At 46.4% G+C, this 19,093-nt stretch overlaps 1 long non-coding RNA gene across 1 annotated transcript; it reads right to left on the bottom strand.

Moving 5' to 3' along the window:
* Nucleotides 1–1,955: 1,955 nt before the first annotated feature.
* LOC145506407 (uncharacterized) lies at nucleotides 1,956–12,903 on the bottom strand. Its single transcript, XR_014053858.1, has 2 exons — nucleotides 6,721–12,903; nucleotides 1,956–2,458 (listed from the first exon to the last, which is right to left on the bottom strand). It is a non-coding gene; the product is annotated as an uncharacterized LOC145506407 (long non-coding RNA).
* Nucleotides 12,904–19,093: the final 6,190 nt, after the last annotated feature.

Here is a 19,093-nt window from a genome sequence, read left to right as displayed (position 1 = left end):
CTGGCAAACACTTGGAAATTCATTCTTGGAGCATCGTGGACCACAAGCATCTCTCTGGGTGGAAAGTTGTTACTGCCAATGTCACAGGGCAAACACACACACACATACACATGAATAGGAGAGTAAGAGAAGAGCGCTGGCGAGGCGTGGGGCCAGTTTCTGGGGGTCCTGGGAAGAGCTCGCCCGGGCACTGTGGACCCCCCACCTCCAGCAGCCACCCAACATGTCTGCTAGGTTGGCAGACGCCTGGCGCGCCTTTCTTCCTTTTTCTCTGGAACTGGTGATACCATAACCGCAACTGTGTCCTGTCTCAGTGTCACGGGGGTCCATGGAGTCATTAGGAATTGAAAAGACATCACAAGCTAATGTGGAAAACAGGTGGTTTGGAGAACTGACTCTTTGATCTCTGATTTAAAGCCATTAGGCAGAAGATCTAGAGAGTTCTAGGGCAAGACGCTGCCTAGCAGAAATAACTCTTGCTCTAGCCAGCATATTTTTGATGGGGAAAAAATAACTTTCAAATACTGCAAAGACAAAGAGGAAGGCAGGGGGCGGGGAGTGACATGAGCAGCTCTAGAAAACGCAAGAGACTAAGAAATCAAAATGAGTCCCACCCCCCCAAAAAAAAAACAAACAAAAAACACAAATATGGACAACTAAGCACTCGGCCCAATAAAACCTTCACTCGTGAACATGTTACACACATATCCACCCACACGCACATGCTAACAGTCAGGTAGATGCCCAGAGGGCAAATCCAAACGCCCGCTCTCTTTGGAAATTTCATGGCAAATCTGAGTTTAGGCAAAAGTGAAGACCTCCCTGGGGTCTAAACTCAGGAGGTAGCCTTTGTCCCCTGCTTGGGCCAATGCTTCTCCTGTATTTGTCTGAGCCCTTCACAACTGTCTGGGCACTAGAATTTATTGTTCATACTCCTGGAGTTTAAATTGCTGCTGGACTTTCTCTGATCTAACTTTGCCTGCAATGGAAGCACCTCCCTTTTGGCCCCTATACGCCTCTTTCAGGAATAAGCACCTCAACACAGTGGTAATGAGAGTGTTCAGGAGTTGGAAAGTAGGAAGAGTAATATCAACACCAGAAGGAAATGCCTGTTACTCTCCTATGATTTCTCTGAGACCAGGTGGCCAAGGCCCCCGGCCTGCAAGGACAGATTTTAGGGGAGGCCTTAATTTAAGGTACTGCAATCTGTGCTCACAAGAGCCAAGTAAGATGGCGCTCCTCAGAGGTTGCCAAGGACTGGTCCTCGGTACTTATTCCAACCCTAGGTGCTCCCTGACCTCTCTGACTTCAGTCCTTCTGGAGTCAGATCACCCAGCTTCTCTGGTGTGTGCCTGGTCATTTTTAGAGCTTGCCTGCAGCAGCCTACAAGGTTTGTGTGGGCTTCTGGATCAGCACACACCCGCTAACACGTTTACCAGGTGATGAGGACTGACAGCAGGTTTCTCCACCACTGCAGACAGGCAGAACCATGCAAAGAAAGCCGTCCATCACGGCCACCTTTTCTCCAGATGTCCCAGTTTCGAGATCATAGAACTGACCATGTTAACACCTGGCAGCAGCCAACTTTTGCTTCCCCTCCTCCACGAGCAACAGGCTGGACACAACAGGTCCTGCCCATCTGGGAACCTGGGTCAGAAACCGCCCTCAGCCCCAAATCCTGCCCTTGGAACCTCGAGTATAACCTCGCTCCTCATCAAACTGCAGTTTGGTGCAGTTTAATTTTACATGGTACCTTCTAAGCCACCTCAGTGAGACCTGTGTGGCCCACTGGTTACAATTCTTAGTGCAGCAGTGCCTAAAAGGAAAGGATCCCACAGGAGGGAAGGCTGGAGGGCGTAAGGCAGGAGACTACACAATCAGTAACACACGTTCCGAAAGGGTGGTCTTGGGGGACAAGGGGTGTGAAATAAACAAAATGTCCCAATAACTTAATGGCAGATCTGGAAGAGAGCGTTTATAGCTATTCCAGGACTCTCCAACAAAATGCTTTTCCTGGATGCACAGACATTCATAATACTGCTCACTCTTAGTCAACAGCTCTGGCTTGTACACGTGGTCACGGCGCCCTTCATACAGCAGAGGTGAGCACGACAGAGTGCCCGGGAGGCACCTGGACAGCACACAGCAAGACGAAAGGCTGAACTCTCCCCTCAAGAACCCCATTAAAAAGAAAAGTCTGTCTATTACAAAGTCATGTGTTCCACTTTTTCCGCTTTATAAAGTCAGCAACGCTGGAGGGTGTCTAGCTGAATCCACCCTCCAGGAATGAGTGGAAAAGGGGAGCACGCTGCTCGGGGACGTCCCTTCGCTGAGCAGACGGAGGGGCCGGCCGGAGACCTCCCATCCACTTGGGACAAACACACATACAGGAAAGGGTTATTGCCAGCTTATGTACTCTCACAAGGTGATTTTTGTATTTCGAAAGCTTGAATTGTCCCTGAAAGAAAAAAATGGGAGAAAAGAGAGCATTCAATACACAGTGTCATCTCCAGGCAACACACACACACAGGGGGAACCTGAGCTCGGCAGCTCTGGGGCCCCTGACACCCTGGGACCTTCCTTCCTTGCTCCTCCAACGCCAGCGGGGCCATCGGCCCCACAAGTCCCTTGAAACACTTGGGCTCAACTGGCTGTAACAGCAAGAGGTCAGAAACAACCCAAATGCATGTGAACAGGGGACTAAATATTAATGGGACACTGCAGCTTTTAAAAAGGGGAAAAGCAGCTCTCTACTGAGACTTCTGAAGTCTTTCTCCCAGAGAGACCAGTATGGTAAGGTGAAGAACAGTATGTGCACGTGACATGCAACTGTCTGTGTAAGTGGGGGTGGAGGAAATAAGGTTTTTATTTACCTGAAGTTAAGCCATACATACCAAAACGCTGTAACGCTCCATGGGAACCAGTAACAGTGGCTACCTGGGGCATGTGCTGGCAGGGGAAGGGGACTCTGGAAACCAGGCCGATGGAGAAAGAGTGGGAGGGAAAACTCTTTCTCTGTTTTCTTACACACACATATGCATGCAGAAAATTTTTTAAAAAACAGAATCATCGATTTGTATTATACACTCAAAAAAAAAAAAAGGAGGATTTGAAATACTGGGCAGCAGCTTCTGAAGCGACAAACACCCTTGCTAGATTCCAGGGTTAATCTCCCCCCTCTCAGGCTAGGAGAACGTTGGAAAGTGAGGCAGGAACTCAAGATCCTGTGGCAAGGGGAAGCTTCAAAGTCCCAAGATGAACTCCAGGGATGCAACAATATATTTTGAGAACAAAATCAGATACTACAAAACAGGGTGTCATCAAGTTCATCCAGCACCCTTCAGATTTCACAACATCACCAAGTCCCAAGTCCAAAGGCAACGACATCTGGGCAGCACCTTCCTCTTGCTGCTGCTCTGACTTTTGTCTTTGTCCTTCCTTCTCACCACCTTTATGTGCGCTCTTCTCTCCATTCTGATCATGGTCCGCACCGTCATCATCTTTCAATCTGAATGGGGAGGCAAAACAACACTACCCCGCAGTTGAGCTGATTCTTGCTTATCCAACAAAGCCACCAGGTCAGGTGAACCACCATGTAACCAACCGGAGGTCTCTCAAGTCACAGGCAATGAGGTGCCCATGAGAGAGGGAAAAGGAAGCAGAAAGGCAACTGGGAGGATTAAGCAAAAATGAAAACGTCCATCAGCTATTTTGTGAATTCCAGAAAGCACCGTATTCTGGTTTTCTAAAAGTCTGCACAAAGAAGCAAGACGTAAACAGTGTAAGGGATTGTTTTCTGTGCCCAAAATAGTCAATAATGAGGAGAATGTCTGGATTATATAACTGTTTTGGCATTTCAAATGAACTTGAGAAACTTCCCTTCCTATCCTGCCACTTCTCACCATCTTTCCTACCATTCCCCACTGCTATGCTGATCATTTAACTTCCAGGCTTAGAACTCACCACTGTCCTGTGCCTTTCCCTGTCCACCATGCGGGATATAATACAAGGAAACGTAAGATCCTCTACAACCCGACTCCTGTCAACTGGCGTCCTCTTTCCCTCTCCCCGCCTCCCAAAGCAGCTCAGATCCCCACCATCTGTGCTATGTGCAAACACCACCCCTCAGCCTAAGGCACCATTCCTCCCACATCTGTTTCCCCTACTAGACAGAGGGGGCCCTAGATTGGTGTCTTATTAACCTTTGCATCTTCAGCAACAATGACAAGAAAATGCTGGATTGATGTTAAATGAAAAGGAAATGAAAGGACGGAAGAAATGTCTTCTTGCCTTGTAAGTTCAGTCAAAAGTACATCAGGGGCCACCCGTTCAGGAGCAGTGAAACTACCCTCATTGTTGTGTATTGGTTTGCTATGACTTCAAACTCACTTATTTATGACTTAAATGAAGATGTTGTTTTGAGATAAGAATGAAGTGTCAGTTCAGTCCAGTCACTCAGTCACATCCGACTCTTTGCAACCCCATAGACTGCAGCACGCCAGGATTCCCTGTCCATCACCAACTCCCGGAGCTTGCTCAAACATGTCCATCAACTTGGTAATGCCATCCAACCATCTCATCCTCTGTTGTCCCCTTCTCTTCCTGCCTTCAATCTTTCCCAGCATCAAGGTCTTTTCCAATGAGTCAGCTCTTCACATCAGGTGGCCAAAGTATTGGAGCTTCAACTTCAGCATCAGTCCTTCCAGTGAATATTCAGGATTGATCTCCTTTAGGAGTGACTGGTTGGATCTCTTTGCAGTCCAAGGGACTCTCAAGAGTCTTCCCCAACACCACAGTTCAAAAGCATCCATTCTTCAGCGTTCAGCTTTCTTTATAGTCCAACTCTCATATCCAGACATGACTACTGGAAAAACCAAGCTTTAACTAGACGGACCGTTGTTGGCAAAGTAATGTCTCTGCTTTTTAATATGCTGTCTAGGTTGGTCATAGCTTTTCCTCCAAGCAGCAAACATCTTTTAATTTCATGGCTACAGTCACCATCTGCAGTGATTTTGGAGCCCAAAAAAATAAAGCCTGTCAGTTTCCATTGCTTTCCCATCTCTTTGCCATGAAGTGATGAGACTGAATGCCGTGATCTTCATTTTTTGAATGTTGAGTTTTAAGCCAGCTTTTTCACTCTCCTTTTTCACTTTCATCAAGAGACTCTTTAGTTCTTCTTCACTTTCTTCCATAAGGGTGGTGTCATCTGCATATCTGAGGTTATTGATATTTCTCCCGGCAATCCTGATTCCAGCTTGTGCTTCATCCAGCCTGGCATTTCACATGATATACTCTGCACAGAAGTTAAATAAGCAGGGTGACAATACACAGCCTTGATGTACTCCTTCCCCTATTTGGAACCAGTCTGTTGTTCCATGTCCAGTTCTAACTGTTGCTTCCTGACCTGCATACAGGTTTTTCAAGAAGTAGGTCAGGTGGCCTGGTATTCCCATCTCTTGAAGAATTTTCCATGGTTTGTTGTGATCACACGAAGGCTTTGGTGTAGTTAACAAAGCAGAAGTATACGTTTTTCTGGAACTCTCTTGCTTTTTTGATGATCCAACAGATGTTGTCGATTTGATCTCTGGTTCCTCTGCCTTTCCTCAATCCAGCTTGAATGAAGGAAGTGTATCAGGATTATGATGTGTAGTCATTAATAAGCACTAGCAGGTGACTTGGCCGATTGGCCCCTGCTGGGGGCTTATAAAAACAGATAAAGGAAGCATGGTGAGGGAACACTTAGACTATAAATACTGAGTGTTGTGTGAGGAATATCCGAGATTCCATCTGAACAAAGCTGTCCTTTGCTGATCCTGCTCTCTGAAGATCTTGAGCCTCTCGCTCCTGCAGTGACCAAGGTGACTCTTTGGTGGGCAGTGATGTTAAACCCTGCAGCAGTCTCTGAAGAGAAGGGACATTAGCTCTGCTGTGGTAAAGCTGACTCCTTTAGCAGTGGTGACAAAATGTTTAGCGGCCCCGCAAAGATCAGCCTGCCCATCACCACCAGTGCTGGAGTTTTCTAGCAACAACTGACTTTTATTTTTGAGCTGGCAGCTGGACTTCAGTTCCTGACTGGCAAAGCCCTCTCACCCAGTGCCAATTCATACAAAGGTACACGTGGAACTAAATTTGGACTTTATTCCTTTCATCTCCCTGTGCCTGGAACAACACTGTGAGTAATCTATCATTGGTTTGGAGTATGTTACCTTATTTCTTTACTAGCTAAAAAGAGACATCAGCATGCTACTGGCTTATGAAATTACTGTAACTCCCACAGTGGACCTGTGTTAAATAAACTACTGGCAAAGAAAATCTGTCTCTGAGCATATACTGTCACCCTCCAAAACAAAATAAAATTCACCGGATCTAGACAAAAAGATAAACGGAAGGTGAATTCAAAAGATAGTTAAGAATATTGTTTAGTCTAGAGCTGGACCATCAACTCACGGATCTTTTTTGAAATCACTTTCCTGGCCCTACCCAGTCACACGGAATTTGGCAATTCTCAGGAAAGGTACTAGAAGTGGTCAAACTGTAACTCAGACACAGGAATATCTTGGAGCTATTGTGGGTTTGATTCCACATCACAGCAATAAACAAGTATCACAAGAAATGGAGTCACACAGATTGTTTGGTTTCTCAGTGCATTTAAAAGTTATGTTGACACTACATTGTAGTCTATTTGGAGAAGGCAATGGCAACCCACTCCAGTACTCTTGCCTGGAAAATCCCACAGATGGAGGAGCTTGGCAGGCTGCAGTCCATGGGGTCATTAAGAGTTGGACACGACTGAGCGACTTCACTTTCACTTTTCACTTTCATGCACTGGAGAAGGAAATGGCAACCCTCTCCAGTACTCTTGCCTGGAAAATCCCATGGACAGAGAAGCCTGGTAGGCTACAGTCCATGGGGTTGCAAAGAGTCGGACATGACTGAGCGACTTCACTTCAGCAATATGTCTAAAAAAAGTACGTGTCTTAATTCAAACCTTCGAGTGGACAAACTGCATATGTGCTGGGGTGCCTGCTCTACCCATTTCACAGCCCTGGTTGTAGGGTATACTCTGGAGGTCGTGCACTGTGCCACACCCAGCCCCAGCCCTGCCCTAGCCAAGGCAGGACGATGAAGGACACTGGTAGCCCAGCCTGGCCAATAACCTATGCCTCAGTGCCTTGCTCAGATTCTTCCCTCAGCTTTTCATCCAGGAGGTGAAAGATCTTACAGACTCAGGAGCTGGGGCCGTCAGTCATATGAGCTGCAGGTAAGAAAAGCCATGAGGGAATAAAGACAATGAGCAAAAGCAGAGGCCAGGAGGGGCAGAGGGGATGGAGCAGACGAGCGGAGAGTGGAGAGGAGAACGGGGTTTTGCATGATGCTGCCATCTCTTTGGCCTCCCTGGACGCCTGGGAGACCTAATGGTGCTTACAATAACTCCTTCCACGTTACGAAATTTCAGTCTGTAGGGTTTCCTTTTGAAGAGGGGCCTGTCCTAGCATCCAAGTCCCACAACACTGACAAGTACGCTGTGTGTATCGGATTCTATGGAATACCTGACACACTGTCCTTTCCCTCCTTTCTGTCCAGTGGTCCCAACCCACCAGCGGTCCCCAGGCTCACCCCTCTGTTGTGCTCAGCACCTGGTCTCTCAAGGAGCTCCTCTTCCCCTACTTAACATGTCCTTTAGGACCCGGACTAAGGGCCGCTTCCTCTTGAAAATAGTCCCTGATCTCTCTCTAGGCTGAGTTGGGACCCCCTCTTCTAAACATCCCCTTATAAATGGTTGCACTTGTCCTAGCTATACTGTCAGTTTGTCTCTCGATTACAAATATTTTATGAGTTTTTCTTTTTTACTGCTTAGGTCCAAGACAGCTCCTCATTCTCTTCTTTCGGGCACACCCCAGGGACTCAAACCATTTCGCTCTTCTCAGCTCCCAACTTCCCACTGCATCTTCTGGGGTCCCTTCCCTTCAATCTTGGTTGAAAAGGGGCACAGTTGCTCTAGCGCCTCACATTTTGCTAGCTCCAAGCAAAGTATGTAAGTTCCTCTCTTTTTAGTGCTTTTGCTGCTAACCACTACTGGGAAACAGAAAAATAATAACAGGAATAATTATGTCAGAGAAGAAACAATGCTAGTGGGACCCCTGGTCCCCAGCTCTCGACTCCCTTCTAAAACAGTAACTGGAAACCCTAATGGACCTTCATCTTAACGCTGTTATATCTTGAGGGTGGAGCTAAGCAATCTCTCTGCTCTCCGGGACAACACTTAAGGCAAGTCATTCGCATCCAATCTTCAGAGTCTACTCTTCCCGGCTGGACGCTGGATTTGAGCAAACACACTATCCAGGTGGAAATATCAGTGCTCCTTAGACTCAAGCAGGCAATTAGCATCTGAAGCTATCCATGCTGAGTGGCACCCAATCAACTCACCAAGCTTCTGCCCAGGTATGTCCTCATTCTCTGACTAGACAATTCACTGCAGGTAGGAAACTGGGCTAATTCACCTTCACACGTCCAGTATCAGGAAATGCGGGCAGAAAACAAACACGTTTAACATGTGGATTTCTAAAATCAAGGTAATACAAGGCAGAATAAATGCCAAATAAATGGTTCAGATAGTAAGTAAGAATGGGCCAAAGCTAACAAAGAGAGAACAGGGACAAAATAAAATCTGGCACCTGGATTTGAAAACCAAGCTCAATCCAGTAGGGACTGCAGTACTTAGAAAGCATCTTAACGGTTTTACACATGAATAGGATAAATTGCAATGGTACCTAATGACTTAATGGTGGGGGGGGCAATTAGGTTACATATGAAGGACACATATGTAGATGTGTGCAAAGGAGACTAGAATTCCACTGCAATCTGAGCCCATCAGATAAGACTAGAATACTCAAGTCCAGGCACTGGACTTGTAGGACTCTGGCAAACCAAAACATGTTCACATGTCCTTAGGAACCAAGTGGTGAAGAGTATAGAAACCAAAGAGGCAACCAGTGGTCCAAAAACTGCACTTTTTGCATTAACAAAACAAAACAAAACCTAAGGGCTGCAGTGCTTTCTTCAATTGCTAATTTCAAATGAAAGACAGTTTACTTTTTTTTCTCGTGAATAGCTAGTAGATGTTTTAAAATTTTTGGCTCAGTATAATGAATAGTTAATAATAACAACTAATTAAATATGACCCAGGTTAGGGACTTCCCAGATGGTCCAGTAGTTAGGATCTCACACTTTCAATGCAGTTGAGTTCAAACTCTGGTCAGGGAACTAAGATCCCACGAGCCACAGGGCACAGCCAAAAAAAAAAAAAAGAATCTGGGTTAATTTTTGTCAAGATGTGCTTAAACCAACTTGAAACAACCTGGGTATGAATCTCACCATATGTGGCCCTTCCTGTTGTGGGCAACTTATTTCATCTCAGGGAGTCTCACTTTCCTTGTAAAACAAAGTAACAAGATTCCCCTTACAGGGTTGTTTGAATCAGTTAATATGTGAAAAGCAGCAAAGTGCCTATGGAAGCCATTATTGCCATTCTCAAATTAGCTTACTGCAGACCAAGAAATGATTTGGGTAGGACTGGGCCAGATGACCCATAAAGTGTCTTAAGATGAAATTTTGGTTTCTTCAATTTGGTGGAGAAAGGAGTATAGGGTTGGCAGAAAGCTCCACTGAGGCAGGACTTCGATCTGGAGCTAAGAGTTGCAGGGCTTAGGATGGGGTTTTTGTCCTTCAGTCGCTAAGTTGTGTCTGACTCTTTTGCAACCCCATGGACTATAGCCTGCCAGGCTCCTCTGTCCATGGGATTTACCAGGCAAGAATACTGGAGTGGGTTGCTGTTTCCTTCTCCAAGGGATCTTCCTGACCCAGGGATCAAACCTGCTTCTACTGCATTGGCAGGTGGATTCTTTACCAGTGAGCCTCTAGGGAAGTCCCTGATGATGGGGGGTGGGGCAGTGGTAATCAGTATAGGGATGAATTCAGCTTCACAGTGGCCTACAGAAGCAAACTCCCAAAGACTTTTTTCAAGTAGTAGAGCCCTCTCAGCAACCAAGAAACATTCCTGAGGAGCTGCCAAGAGTGCTGGAATCCAGGACCTCTGAATTTGCACAACAGCACTCACTGTCCTGGAAAAACTCAAGTTCCCCTCAGCAACAGTGGGTCACAAACTAAACTAAAAGTAATTCCATTTTACATGTATATCTCACTATTTAACAATTTACAAAGTACCTTTAAGCACTGGTGAATGTGATGTGATCCTTACCACACCCAGCGCAGCAGCAAGACACTAATCACTAATAGGTTTGGGTTAACAGAGGCTCAGAGACTGGGTAAATTTCCTGCTGTCAAATAACTGGTAACTGGTGGGTCTGAGACTGGAAATCTAAGTCTTCGGAAAATAAGATAGATTTACTGCTAGACTACTAGGACAGCCAAGAACAAAATCTACCTCCAGATACAATCGCTGGAGGGAAATGTGCAAAAATATTACGCTCTGCACCTGCAAACTGCTTGATGCTGGAACTAGGACTCAAACAATAGATAAGATTCACCCGTTGGGGGGAGAGAGTGTTGGAGGAGGGAGACAGGAGGGGAAGGACACTCAGGAAGATGACGAAAATTTCCCAACAGAACAGCCGCTGCGCTAAACGCGGCAGCCACATCACCTCACTGCATCCTCACAACTCTAGGCCGTGGGCTCTGTTACGTCCCTACTTTGCAAATGAAAAAACTGCGACTCAGAGGAGAGGTGGCCTGCCTAGGCCAGAAGGGCTTGTGAGAAAAGCTGGATTCAGGGGCAGGGCGGCCAGGCTGCGGACACACCCAAACCGCCGAGGTCTCCGTCACTCCACGCCGCGAGTAACCCGCACCCGGGCGGGGCGTCCGAAACCTCCTTCCGGGCCGCACGGCCACCGCACTTCGCCCAGGGCCCGTGCGACCCTGGGGTCCCCGAGACCCCCGCAGCTTTCATCCCTAACCCCCTCATCCCCGCTGGCCGCCCAGGGCCGGCCAGCCCGCTGCCCGAATCAGACTGCGCGGCCTGTGCCGCAGTTTGCGCCGCCGGCAGTCCGGGCGGGGATGGGCGCAGATAACAGCTGGGGGGAAGGGGCCCCGGGGGGCGGCCACGCGCCAGTCACGCCTCGAACTTGTTCACCCTCTCTCTGCTAACACCGTCACCGCCTCGCGGAACGCCTTCGCTCCGCCAGGTCCTCCGCCTTGGGTCCGACCACTTCCGGTTGCTCAGCGCACAGCGGAACGTTGGCGCGTTGGCCGGGGAGGGGGCGGGTATCCCGGGACGCCTTCCTCCTGCGCGGAGGCGCTCAGGTTTGGCGGCTACGCGGCGTGAGGTCGGGTCTCTGTTCCTGCCCCGGTCCTTGTTCCTGCCGCCCGCCCGCCCGGCTTAGCCAAGGGCATCCTGTCCGCCTCCCGAGGCGAGCTCCGAGAAGGGCAGCTTCGAGTCGTTGAGGGAGCAGGATCTTGGTAGAAATCCCGACTCCTCCCACAGTGGGGCTGCGCAATCCTGGACTCTCTCCTAACCTCCTTGACGCTGTGTCCTTGGTACTGACCATCCTATGCTGTAGTACCTGTATCTCCACGTTGCCTTGGGGATTGATCGAGATAATCGGTGTCAGGCTCTAGACAAAGTAGCCCTCAAGAAATAGTAGCGATTGTTTTTCTTTGCTTACTTCTGCCAGGAGCTACAGAGCTCCTCTCCACCTTCGGAGGCAGTCAGAGAAGGGGAGACACTCACCCCAGGTGGCTGGGCTTGTAAGACTGTTACGGGAAGCAGCGGTGGTCCCTCCATCATCGAATTACCTGCTGCTGCAAATGCACAGCAGTGTGTGCAGCGCGCATCACACGCTCTGGAGTAAATGCAATGAACCTGCTGATGAGTGATCCCGAAAACCAGCAACCCTGGCTATTTCCGGGATCTCTTCCCCCCACCACGATGTCCCGTTGTTAGATGTTTATGTGACACTGTAACATTTTTTTAATCTTCACCGGCACCTTTGATCCTGTAATGAGGGTAGATAGGAACTGATATCTATGCCCATATTTACGGATGAAGACACAGGTTCAGAAGCACAAATGTGCTCGTGTCTTGTCACCAATATGTCTTGTCACCAGTAGAGCTCAGGGCTCAGGCTCCAGTCATACTCTCAAAGCATGGCCTTACCGACACCTCCTCTACCCTGCCTGCCCCAAAGATTAGCCACCTTGTTTCCTAACTGGGGCCAAGGGAGGCTGGTCAGGGTCTTTCCTTATACTCCAACTCTCACATCCATACATGACTACTGGAAAAACCATAGCTTTGACTAGACAGACCTTTGTTGGCAAAGTAATATCTCTGCTTTTTAATATGCTGTCTAGATTTCTCATAACTTTTCTTCCAAGGAGTAAGTGTCTTTTAACTTCATAGCTGCAGTCACCATCTGTAGTGATTTTGGAGCCCCCCAAAACAAAGTCTGTCACTGTTTCCCCATCTATTTGCCATGAAGTGATGGGACCAGATGCCATGAACTTAGTTTTCTGAATGTTGAGCTTTAAGCCAACTCTTTCACTCTCCTCTTTCAGTTTCATCAAGAATCTCTTTAGTTCTTCTTCAATTTCTGCCATAAGGGTGGTGTCATCTGCATATCTGAGGTTATTGATATTTCTCCTGGCAATCTTGATTCCAGCTTGTGCTTCCTCCAGCCCAGCATTTCACATGATGTACTCTGCATATAAGTTAAATAAGCAGGGTGACAATATACAGCCTTGACGTACTCCCTTTCCTATTTGGAACTTGTCTGTTCCATGTCCAGTTCTAACTGTTCCTTCTTGACCTGCATACAGATTTCTCAAGAGGGAGGTCAGGTGGTCTGGTATTCCCATCTCTTGTAGAATTTTCCACAGTTTATTGTGATCCACACAGTCAAAGGCTTTGGCATAATCAATAAGATATTCACATTTGAATGCAAATTCCCATTCCCAAATGCTCATTCCCATTTGAATGAGTTCCAAAGAATAGCAAGGAGAGATAAGAAAGCCTTCCTCAGCGATCAATGCAAAGAAATAGAGGAAAACAACAGCATGGTAAAGACTAGAGATCCCTTCTAGAAAATTAGAGATACTAAGGGAACATCTCATGCAAAGATGGGCACAATAAAGGACAGAAACAGTATGGTCCTAACAGAAGCAGAAGATATTAAGAAGAGGTGGCAAGAACACATAGAAAAACTATATAAAAAAATCTTCATGACCCAGATAATCATGATGGTGTGATCACTCACCTAGAGCCAGACATCCTGGAATGTGAAGTCAGGTGGGCCTTCGAAAGCATCACTATGAACAAAGCTAGTGGAGGTGATGGAATTCCAGTTGAGCTATTTCAAATCCTGAAAGATGATGCTGTGAAAGTGCTGCACTCAATATGCCAGCAAATTTGAAAAACTCAGCAGTGGCCACAGGACTGGAAAAGATCAGTTTTCATCCCAATCCCAAAGAAAGGCAATGCCAAAGAATGCTCAAACTACCACACAATTGCACTCATCTCACACGGTAGTAAGGTAATGCTCAAAATTCTCCAAGCCAGGCTTCAGCAATATGTGAACCGTGAACTTCCAGATGTTCAAACTGGTTTTAGAAAAGGCAGAGGAACCAGAGAGCAAATTGCCAACATCCACTGGATCAAAAAAGCAAGAGAGTTCCAGAAAAACATCTACCTCTGCTTTATTGACTATGCCAAAGCCTTTGACTGTGTGGATCACAATAAACTGTGGAAAATTCTACAAGAGATGGGAATACCAGACCACCTGACCTGCCTCTTGAGAAATCTGTATGCAGGTTAAGAAGCAACAGTTAGAACTCGACATGGAACAATAGACTGATTCCAAATAGGAAAAGGAGTACGTCAAGGCTGTATATTGTCACCCTGCTTATTTAACTTATATGCAGAGTACATCATGAGAAACGCTGGGCTGGAAGAAGCACAAGCTGGAATCAAGATTGCTGGGAGAAATATCAATAACCTCAGATATGCAGATGACACCACCCTTATGGCAGAAAGTGAAGAGGAACTAAAAAGCCTCTTGATGAAAGTGAAAAAGGAGACTGAAAAAGTTGGCTTAAAGCTCAATATTCAGATAACTAAGATCATGGCATCTGGTCCCATTACTTCATGGGAAATGGATGGGGAAACAGTAGAAACAGTGTCAGACTTTATTTTTTTGGGTTCCAACATCACTGCAGATGGTGATTGCAGCCATGAAATTAAAAGACGCTTACTCCTTGGAAGGAAAGTTATGACCAACCTAGATAGCATATTAAAAAGCAGAGACATTACTTTGCCAACAAAGGTCTGTCTAGTCAAGGCTATGGTTTTTCCAGTAGTCATGTATGGATGTGAGAGTTGGACTGTGAAGAAAGCTGAGCGCCGAAGAATTGATGCTTTTGAACTGTGGTGTTGGAGAAGACTCTTGAGAGTCCCTTGGACTGCAAGGAGATCCAACCAGTCCATCCTAAAGGAGATCAGTCCTGGGTGTTCATTGAAAGGACTGATGTTGAAGCTGAAACTCCAATACTTTGGCCACCTCATGTGAAGAGTTGATTCACTGGAAAAGATCCTAATGATGGGAAGGATTGGAGGCAGGAGAAGGGGACGACAGAGGATGAGATGGCTGGATGGCTTCACCGACTCGATGGGCATGAGTTTGTGTAAACTCCGGGAGCTGGTGATGGACAGGGAGGCCTGGCGTGCTGCGATTCTTGGGGTTGCAAAGAGTCAGATACGACTGAGCCACTGAACTGGACTGACATGTTTTTCTGGAACTCTCCTGCTTTTTCAATGATCCAACAGATGTTGGCAATTTGATCTCTGGTTCCTCTGCCTTTTCTAAATCCAGCTTGAACATCTGGAAGTTCACGGTTCACGTACTATTGCCACCTGGCTTGGAGAATTTTGAGCATTACTTTACTAGTGTGTGAGATGAGTGCAATTGTGCGGTAGTTTGAGCATTCTTTGGCATTTCCTTTCTTTGGGATTGGAATGAAAACTGACTTTTTCCAGTCCTGTGGCCACTGCTGAGTTCCCCAAATTTGCTGACTTATTGAGTGTAGCACTTTCACAGATCATCTTTTAGGATTTGAAATAGCTCAGCTGGAATTCCATCACCTCCACTTCGTAGTGTTCGTAGTGATGCTTCCTAAGGCCCACTTGACTTCGCATTCCAGGATATCTGGCTCTAGGTGAGTAATCACACCATCGTGATTATTTGGGTTGTGAACATCTTTTTTGTATAGTTCTTCTTTGTATTCTTGCCACCTCTTCTTAGTATCTTTTGCTTCTGTTATGTCCATACCATTTCTGTCCTTTATCGAGCCCATCTTTGCATGAAATGTTTCCTTGGTGTCTCTAATTTTCTTGAGGAGCTCTCTAGTCTTTCCCATTCTGTTGTTTTCCTCTATTTCTTTGCATTGATCACTGAGGAAGGCTTTCTTATCTCTCCTTGCTATTCTTTGGAACTCTGCATTCAAATGGGTATATCTTTCCTATTCTCCTTTGCCTTTTACTTCTCTTCTTTTCTCAGCTATTTGTAAGGCTTCCTCAGACAAACATTTTGCCTTTTTGCATTTCTTTTTCTTGGGGATGGTCTTGATCACAGCCTCCTGTACAATGTCATGAACCTCCATCCATAGTTCAGGCACTCTGTCTATCAGATTGAATCCCTTGAATCTATTTCTTACTTCCACTGTATAATCGTAAGGGATTTGATTTAGATCATACCTGGATGGTCTAGTGGTTTCCCCTACTTTCAATTTAATTCTGAATTTGGCAATAAGGAGTTCATGATCTTAGCCACAGTCAGCTCCCAGTCTTGCTTTTGCTGACTGTATAGAGCTTCTCCATCTTCGGCTGCAAAGAATATAATCAATCTGATTTCGGTATTGACCATCTGGTGATGTCCATGTGTAGAGTCGTCTTTTGTGTTGTTGGAAGAGGGTGTTTGCTATGACCAGCGAGTTCTCTTGGCAAAACTCTGTTAGCCTTTGCCCTGCTTCATTTTGTTCTCCAAGGCCAAATTTGCCTGTTCCTCCAGGTATCTCTTGACTTCCTACTTTTGCATTTCATTCCCGTAAAATGAAAAGGACATCTTTTGGGGGGTGTTGGTTTTAGAAGGTCTTGTAGGTCTTCATGGAACCATTCAGCTTCTTCAGCATTAGTGGTTAGGGCATAGACTTGGATTACTGTGATAATGAATTGTTTGACTTTAGATGGAAGGCCTCTGAGGGATTTCAGGCATTAACCAAAGAGAGGGAACCGTTTGGACACAGAAGACATATTGTGAATAAAGACCATGGCTTTAGGGGAACTTTGAGTTAGGTCAAGGTCACTCGGCTGAGAAGGGACAGGGCTGGGTTCTGTCAGACTCTGAAGCCTGTATTCTTTCTTTTCTCGTGGATTGTCTTGCCCTTGTTCATCCAGCCACCTTTCCTAGGTCCATAGGTGTGAACATTGGGTCTCCTGCAAATCACTTAGGTACTGCCTGTGACACAAGGAGATGCCCTCACCCTACAGGGAACAGCCTCAGTCAGGGGCCTTCTGGTCCCTCCGTAAGTGCATCTTTCACCCAACCGGTTATCTCATCACAAACGGTACAGGAGGAGTATCAGAGATGCAGACATGGATGGTGGTAACAGTGACGTGGCGTTAAGAATGTACTTAATGCTATTGTGTGGTACACTCAAAAGTGGTTGTGAAAGTGAAGTCGCTCAGTTGTATCCGACTCTTTGCAACCCGATGGACTGTGTAGCCCACCAGGCTCCTCCATCCATGGAATTTTCCGGGCAAGAATACTGGAGTGGGTTGCCATTTCCTTCTCCAGAGCATCTTCCCGACCCAGGGATCGAACCTGGGTCCTCCGCATTGCAGGCAGATGCTTTACCATCTGAGCCACCAGGAAAGCCTCCCCAAAGTGGATAAGATGTTGCATTTTATGTTACATGTGTTTTACCAGAATAAAAAAATTTTTTTAAAGGAATATTAGAAAAACAGCATCAGGTGAGCCTCCTACAGGTAGGGTGGGGAGAGGGCTGTCGCTCAGCTGCACGTGGTGTCTGCCTCTGGTGCCTCTGAAGGCAGCTTTATGCGTGATCCCCATCAGCTCCTCCACCCCCGGGCAGGGTTGAGTAGCCCAAGGGTGTTCACCAGGGCAGGCACTCTAGGGCGTGGAAGGGACAAGAACAGATGAACTGCACTCATGAATTTGAACCGAGGAGGACTTCTCATAGAGCAGAAGACAAGAGGAAAAGGCAGCAGGGACACCAGGAAAACGTGACCTGGCTGTGCCAGAGGCTGCTGATTGCCTCCCAGCATCCATTTCCCCAGTGCTGGCGAACATTTAATAACAGGGTCTTCGGGCAGATTGGGATGGTGGGGTGGGTGTGGGGTACCCAGATTTGTAGTGTCTGCCAATTTCCATGGCGTCAATACTCCTACTAAGGCTGGTTTCAAATCATGTCAATGAATACAGAACTGGGGGAAAATTGCATGCAGTTGGCTCTCATGAGCCTCTGTAAGCCAGCTCTAGACACCACCAAACTACCCCCTTCTTTTTACTAATAGGAAGCCCCTTTTGCATTCCATCAGAGCACAGAGCCACCTGGTTAGAAACTACTTTCCCAGCCTCCTTATTGTAGCTCTGACTAGGTAGGTACGATCTGATCAGCAGTCTGTCAGCAGATAGGGGCTACTTCTCTGCATATCCTATAAAGGAAAAAGGGTCATCCTTGCTCTCCCTTCCTGCAGGCTGGAATATGGACCTGTGGCAGGTGAGGATAACACCATAAAGACAGCAGGAGCCGCAAGTTGGAAGGAGCCTAGATCTCTGGGCAAGCTCGTGGAGCAGAACTGCCTAACTACCCTGAGTCCGCTACTTCTGTCCACACTATTTTATGGGAGAGATTAATGTGTATCTGATTGAAGACTTATTTGGGGGGGGGTGCTTTCCTGGTGGCCTGGTGGTTAGGAATCTGTCTTGCAATGCAGGGGGCACAGGCTCCGTCCCTAGTAGGGAAACCAAGAGCCCACATGCCATGGGGCAACTAAGCCCATGTGCTACAAATCAGACCCGATGCGCCCAAAATAAAAATAAATAGATATTTTAAAAAGATTTTAAAAGACTTCTATTTTGGAGTCTCTTTATTATGGCATCTTACCCTGATTGGTAATTAATACTTCACCCTAGAACTACCTGGAATTTGATTCATTTTGCTGATATCCTTACCACATAGCCCATTCTCCCTTTTCAGATGTGCCCAGTGACACTATTCACAATAACCAAGACATGGAAGCAACCTAAATGTCCATTGACAGATGAATGGATAAAGAAGATGTGGTATATATATATATATATACACACATATATATACATATATTTACACAATGCAATTCTACTCAGCCATTAAAAAGAATAAAATAATGCCATTTGGAGCAACATAGATGGACCTAGAGCTTCTCATACTACATGAAGTAAATCAGACAAAGACAAATGTCATATGATATTGTTTAAATGTGGAATCTAAACAAATGATACAAATGAACTTATTTACAAAACAGAAATAGACTCACAGACATAGAAAACTAACTTACAAAACTAACAAAGGGGAAAGGAGGGATTAAATTAGGAATTTGTGAGTAATGTACACACTAGTACATATAAAATAGATAAACAACAAGGACCTGTATAGCACAGGGAACGGTACTAAACATTTTGTAGTAACCTATCGGAGAAGGCAATGGCACCCCACTCCAGTCCTCTTGCCTGGAAAATCCCATGGACGGAGGAGCCTGGTGGGCTGCAGTCCATGGGGTCGCTAAGAGTTGGACACGACTGAGCGACTTCACTTTCACTTTCCCCTTTCATGCACTGGAGAAGGAAATGGCAGCCCACTCCAGTATTCTTGCCTGGAGAATCCCAGGGACGGGGGAGCCTGGTGGGCTGCCATCTACGGGGTCGCACAGAGTCGGACACGACTGAAGCGACTTAGCAACATTGGGAAAAGAATCTGAAAAAGAATGCTTTGTTGTACCCTTGGCTGTACACCTGAGACTGACACA

Source organism: Giraffa tippelskirchi, chromosome 5 (genome assembly GCF_054371585.1).
Source record: "Giraffa tippelskirchi isolate mGirTip1 chromosome 5, T2T-mGirTip1v1.2.pri, whole genome shotgun sequence".
Lineage (NCBI taxonomy): Eukaryota > Metazoa > Chordata > Mammalia > Artiodactyla > Giraffidae > Giraffa > Giraffa tippelskirchi.
This window is presented reverse-complemented; position numbering and strand designations above follow the sequence as displayed.